This window comes from Myotis myotis, unplaced genomic scaffold (genome assembly GCF_014108235.1).
Source record: "Myotis myotis isolate mMyoMyo1 unplaced genomic scaffold, mMyoMyo1.p scaffold_m19_p_4, whole genome shotgun sequence".
In the NCBI taxonomy this organism is placed as follows: domain Eukaryota; kingdom Metazoa; phylum Chordata; class Mammalia; order Chiroptera; family Vespertilionidae; genus Myotis; species Myotis myotis.
The window spans coordinates 38,945,159-38,952,002 of NW_023416346.1; the positions used below are offsets into that span (position 1 = coordinate 38,945,159).

A 6,844-nucleotide genomic window follows, 5' to 3' on the forward strand; every position below is an offset into this window, starting at 1 on the left:
GTGACTGGCAACAAAAATGCAAACTAAGTTGGTTAATGTTTCATAAAAGCCATCTGTAAGAAGACTAGCTCAAGCCCTACTTTATTATTATTTATTTATTTATTTATTTATTTATTTATTTATTTATTTTGCTGCAAGAAGCTTTATTGTTTCATTTTGTCCAATGCATGAGAGAGGGCTTCAGGGTGGTTAAAAGAGTGGTTAGTAGTTTTAGGGAGAGACTTAGGTAAAAGCCAGACACCAGGGGCATGCAGAGGGGCCTCTGAAAGGCCTCTGGGCTTCGAAGTCTCCTAGTCCTGCTTGAGAGTGAGCCTTTTGAAGAGATACTTTCCTAGCCCAGCCTGGGGGCTGGCCAGCCTACGAATGTTAGTAAAGTGGTCACCCATTTTCTTTTTTTTTCTTTTTTAATATATTTTTTATTGATTAAGATATTACATATGTGTCCTTGTCCCCACATTACCCTCTACCCCCCCCCCCGCTCATGCCCTCACCCCCCCGTTGTCCGTGTCCATTGGTTAGGCCTATATGCTTGCATATAAGTCCTTTGGTTGATCTTTCCCCCTTACCCCTACCCTCCCCTACCTTCCCTCCAAGGCTTGACAGTCCAATCAATGCCTCTCTGTCTCTGGATCAGTCCTTGTTCATCAGTTTATGTTGTTCATTATATTCCACAAATGACTGAGATCCTGTGGTATTTATCCGCTCTCCAGTTCCATCCATGCTGTGGCAAATGGTAAGAGTTCCTTTTTCTTCTTCCTCTTCTTAAAGAATACCTTTCAGCATTTCATATAATGCTGGTTTGGTGGTGATGAACTCCTTTAGCTTTTTCTTATCTGTGAAGCTCTTTATCTGACCTTCTATTCTGAATGATAGCTTTGCTGGATAAAGTAATCTTGGTTGCAGGTTCTTGCTATTCATCACTTTGAATATTTCTTGCCACTCTCTTCTGGCCTGCATGGTTTCTGTTGAGAAATCAGCTGACAGTCGTATGGGTACTCCCTTGTAGGTAACTGACTGTCTTTCTCTTGCTGCTTTTAAGATTCTCTCTTTATCTTTTGCTCTTGGCATTTTAATTATGATGTGTCTTGGTGTGGTCCTCTTTGGATTCCTTTTGTTTGGGGTTCTCTGCGCTTCCTGGACTTGTAAGTCCATTTCTTTCACCAGGTAGGGGAAGTTTTCTGTCATTATTTCTTCAAAAAGGTTTTCAATATCTTGCCCTCTCTCTCCTTCTGGTACCCCTATAATTCTGATGTTGGTACGCTTGAAGTTGTCCCAGAGGTTCCTTACACTATCTTCATATTTTTGGAATCTCTTTTCTTTTTTCTTTTTCGGTTGGGTATTTTTTGTTTCTTTGTATTTCAAATCTTTGACTTGATTCTTGGGATCCTCTTGTCTGCTGTTGGATCTCTGTAAATTATTCTTTATTTCAGTCAGTGTATGCTTAATTTCTAGTTGGTCCTTTTTCATGTCCTCCATGGTCTCACTATACTTATTGAGGGATTCATTAAATTTATTGGCGGTTTCCATAAAATTCTTGAAAAACCTTATAAACGTGGCCTTGAACTCTATATCCAATCGTTTGCTTTCCTCCATTTCTGCCATTTGTGACCTGTTTCTTTGTCTCCGCATTTTGGCTGCTTCCCTGTGTTGATAGAATGGCCCTGCGCGCCAGGTGTCCTGTAGGGCCCAGTGGCTCAGCCTCCCCAGTTACCTGGGGTGGACACTCTTGGTGCACTCTTGGTGCCTTGGTTGTTGTAGGATCACTGGGAGGAATTGACCTCCAGGCCAATTGGCTGTGAGAATCAGCTGTGTCTAAAGTGGGAGCACTTCTGTGCTGAAGACACCCTTCTGGGGCAAGACTTGCTTCAGTGGGGCTTTGGTGCTCACTGAGTCTGCTCCCTGAGTGTGTCCCTTATGGATCTGAGGAGTTGCAATCTGAATGGTCCCCCTCTGACCACTGGGTACAGTGGCTCCTGGATCTAAGGAGGTGCTAATTCAGCCTCTGCCTGAGGCCACACAGCAGGAGCCACGAAGAGGCTCAGCTATGAAGCAATGCAAGCCGCTGCGGGGCCTTGGGCCTTCTCTTGGAAGTTCCGGGTCTGCCTGGTTCGGCTGCAGTTAGGTACATTCACATGCAAAAGCCTCTGCCGCAGCCTGGGTGGGGCGGGGTCTCCGGGAGTCAAAGGGCGGAGAAAGCAGCTATGGCTGATTCTCCTAAGGAGTTGTGCGTCTCAGTGACCCGGTAATCGCTGCAAGCACCTCTGAGGGAAAGTCGCCTTCAAGTTCGCCCGCTGCCCGACAGTCCCCGTATGAGTCCTGGGTCCCCAGAGACTTCCCGGAACCGGAGTTCAGAGCAGTCGGGAGCTTGTGATTCAAAAAAACAGCCGCATCCTCAGGTGCCACCCCCTTTCCGCCTGCGCGCGCGAGCCGCCGTACCTCTGCACTTCACCTCCGCAGCTCCTCTCAGTGTGCTTTTCTTTCCTTCTAGTTGTAGAATTTACACTCAGCCAGCCTTCCTGTTGTTCCGGGTGATGTCCACTCTGTCCTTTGCGGTATTTTTCAATTGTTGTGGGAGCGGCAATTTCCTGGTGTTTATCTATGCCGCCATCTTAGTTTCTCGCCTGGAGGATCGTCACCCATTTTCTTGATGAGTTTCACCTCCTCATCCAGGAAGTGGTTCTCCAGGAAGGCACAGAGATTGAGGGTCTGCATAGGTAGAAACCACAGCATGGAGCTCCAAAAGGGCCTGGTTCAGGTTCCTCTCCAAGGCCAAGGCAGCTTCCATGGTGTCCTGAGTGTTGCCTGCCTCATCTTGGAAAGGCTTCAGCACCTCTTGAAAGAGAGTGCAGCCACCGTGCTGGTTTTGCAACTTTAGGAGATGCTTGCACCCTCAAGATTCTTCTCCGCCAACTCATGGAAGAAGTGGCCCACATCTTGGGGAGCCACATCATCAGGGTCAAAATAACAGCTCAGAGAGAGGTAGGTGTAGGAAGCCTGCAGATGCAGGTTGGTCAGGTGGTTGACCAGAGCCTCCACCTCAGTGGAATAATTCTGACGAATTTGGGAGCTCATGGTTGTTTGGCAAAAAGAGCTAAGGTATGAAAATACTGGTATGTTGTCTGGTCTCAGAGGTGGTTCTGAAAGTGGTGACTCAATAAAACACTGGAGAGTGGCCAGAGGCTAGAAGAAGGGGCATCTCAGGGTCTGTTCTGTCCAAATACTGTTAAAGCAAGAGAGAGATACAGGACTGCCAAGGGCACTATCCAGCCCTACATTATTTATTTATTTATTTATTTATTTATTTATTTATTTATTTATTTATTTTTAAAGATTACATATATCTCCTTTTTACCCAATTGACAACCCCCCTGGCCACTCCCACTCACCAAGACAAGCCCCCACTGCTCCAGTGTCCATGTCCATTGCTTATGCTAATATGCATGCATACAAGTCCTTTAGTTGGTCTTTTACCCTCCCCACTCCCCTGCCTTCTCTCTGAGGTTGTCGGTCTGTTCAGTGTTTCTTTGTCTCTGGATCTATTTTTTTTTTTATTGCTTAAAGTATTACAAAGGGTATTACATATGTGTCCATTTTATCCCCCCGCCCTAGACAGTCCCCTAGCCTCCCCTATCCCCCAATGTCTTATGTCCACTGGTTATGCTTATATGCATGCATACAAGTCCTTTAGTTGATCTCTTACCCCCCTACCTCCTGCCCCACAACCCTCCCCAGCCTTCCTGCTGCAGTTTGACAATCTGTTTGAGGCAGCTCTGCCTCTGTATCTATTATTGTTCAAAAGTTTATAATGGTCTCTATTATCCATGAATGAGTGAGATCATGTGGTATTTTTCCTTCATTGACTGGCTTATTTCACTTAGCATAATGCTCTCCAGTTCCATCCATGACGTTGCAAATGGTAAGAGTTCCTTCCTTTTTAGAGCAGCATAGTATTCCATCGTGTAGATGTACCACAGTTTTCTGATCCATTCATCTACTGATGGGCACTTAGGCTGTTTCCAGATCTTAGCTATGGTGAATTGTGCTGCTATGAACATAGGGGTGCATATATCCTTTCTGATTGGTGTTTCTGGTTTCTTGGGATATAGTCCTAGAAGTGGGATCACAGGGTCAAATGGGAGTTCCATTTTCAGTTTTTTAAGGAAACTCCATACTGTCTTCCATAGTGGCTGCACCAGTCTGCATTCCCACCAGCAGTGCACAAGTGTTCCTTTTTCTCCACATCCTCTCCAGCACTTGTCGTTTGTTGATTTGTTGATGATAGCCAGTCTGACAGGTGTGAGATGGTACCTCATTGTTGTTTTGATTTGCATCTCTCGGATGATTAGTGACTTTGAGCATGTTTTCATATGTCTCTTGGCTTTCTGAATGTCCTCTTTTGAAAGGTGTCTATTTAGGTCCTTTGCCCATTTTTTGATTGGATTGTTTATCTTCCTTTTGTTAAGTTGTATGAGTTCCCTATAAATTTTGGAGATTAGGCCCTTATCAGATATGACATTGGCAAATATGTTTTCCCACACAGTGGGTTTTCTCGTTGTTTTGTTGATGGTTTCTTTTGCTGTGCAGAAGCTTTTTATTTTGATGTAGTTCCATTTGTTCATTTTCTCTTTCGTTTCAAGTGCCCTAGGAGCTGTATCAGTGAAGAAATTGCTTCGGCATATGTCTGAGATTTTGTTGCCTTTGGATTCTTCTAGAATTTTTATGGTTTCCTGTCGTACATTTAAGTCCTTTATCCATTTTGAGTTTATTTTTGTGTATGGTGTAAGTTGGTGGTCTAGTTTCATTTTCTTGCATATATCTGTCCAATTTTCCCAACACCATTTATTGAAGAGACTATCTTGGCTCCATTGTATGTTCTTGCCTCCTTTGTCAAATATTAATTGAGCATATTGGTTCGGGCCGATTTCTGGGTGGATCTATTTTTGTTCATCAGTTTATGTTGTTCATTATATCCCATACTAGAGGCCCAGTGCATGGATTCATGCACCGGTGGGGTCCTTCGGCCTGGCCTTGAGGATAGTGCTGTAATTGGCTCTACAATATCCCCTGAGGGGTCCCGGATTGTGAGAGGGCACAGTACAGGCTGAGGGACCCCATTGGTGCACAAAAACCAGGCCTCTGACATCCCCAGATGGGTCCGGGGTGCAGGTGAAGCAGATTCAGGGCCGACAGTGCCCCAGCAGCAACCTAACCCACAGCTGTTTCCATGAGGAATTGGGCTCCCTCCTCTATTGGTTGGAGCATCAGCCCCCTGGTGGTCATTGTGCATCATAGCTACTGGGCGAATGGTTGAATGGTCAGATGGTCGCTTAAGCTATTATATATATAGATATGAGTGAGATCATGTGATATTTATCTTTCTCCCTCTGCCTTTTTTCACTTAGCATAATGCTCTCTAGGTCCATTCATACTGTTGCAAATGGTAAAATTTCCTTCTTTTTTTTTTTTTTTTATAAGGTCATAGTATCCCATTGTGTAGATGTAGCACAGTTTTCTAATCCACTCATCTGCTGATGGGCACTTAGGCTGTTCCAAATCTTAGCTATCATAAATTGTGCTGCTATGAACATAGGGATGCATATATCCTTTCTGATTGGTGTTTCTGGTTTCTTGGGATATATTCCTAGAAGTGGTATTACTGGGTCAAATGGCAGTTCCATTTTTAATTTTTTGATGAAACATCATACTGTTTTCCACAGTGGCTGCACCAGTCTGCATTCTCACCAGCAGTGCAAGAGGTTTCCTTTCTTTCCACATCCTCGTCAGCACTTGTTCGTTGATTTGTTGATGCTAGCCATACTGACAGGTGTGAGATGGTACCTCATTGTTGTTTTGATTTGCATCTCTCAGATGATTAGTGACTTTGAGCATGTTTTCAATTGACTGAAGTCATTATGCTCAATTAATATTTGACAAAGGAGGCAAGAACATACAATGGAGTCAAGGCAGTCTCTTCAATATATGGTGCTGGAAAAATTGGTCAGATACATGCAAAAAAAATGAAAATATATCACCAACTTACACCGTACACAAAAATAAACTCAAAATGGTTAAAGGACTTAAACATAAGATGGGAAACCATAAAAATATTAGAGGAATCCAAAGGCAGCAAAATATCAGACATATGTCATAGCAATATCTGTACCGATACAGCTCCTAGGGCAATGGAAACTAAGGAGAAAATAAACAAATGGGACTACATAAAAATAATAAGCTTCTGCACAGCAAAAGAAACCATCAACAAAACAATAAGAAAGCCCACTGCATGGGAGAACATATTTGCTAATGCTATTTCAGATAAGGGTTTAATCTCCAACATTTACAGGGAACGCATACAACTTAACAAACGGAAGATAAACAATCCAATAAAAAAATGGGCAAAGGACCTAAATAGACACTTTTTGAAAGAGGACATACAGAAAGCCGAGAGACTTATGAAAACATGCTCATATCACTAAGCCCTACTTTATTTTTAAGTTGTAGTTTAAGAAAAATGTTACAATCAGGAGGAGGAAAATATACTTAAAGGAAAAATATATTCCAAAATAGGCCAAAAGAGAAAGTAAAAATGTGCTTAATATTTGTTTTGTTTGTATTTGGTAGTTCAGTTCTTCAGATAAAAACTGCAGCCTCTGTGTGATACCCCCAAAATACAATGCCAGAAATTCAGTCTCTTTTTCTTGAGAACCCATTTACTATGCACATTTATTTTGGCTACCCACTGACCACCCAGTATTCATTCACCCTTTTTAATAGCAATTTGTTTTTCATTTGGAAAATTGTCTGCTTCTCATTGTATTCAATGCAGATCAAGTAGTCAATAGAA

The 6,844-nt window shown here is 42.9% G+C and overlaps 1 pseudogene; it reads right to left on the reverse strand.

Moving 5' to 3' along the window:
- Positions 1 to 290: 290 nt before the first annotated feature.
- On the reverse strand, positions 291 to 3,072 carry LOC118654445 (annotated as a pseudogene).
- Between the last annotated feature and the right edge of the window lie 3,772 nt (positions 3,073 to 6,844).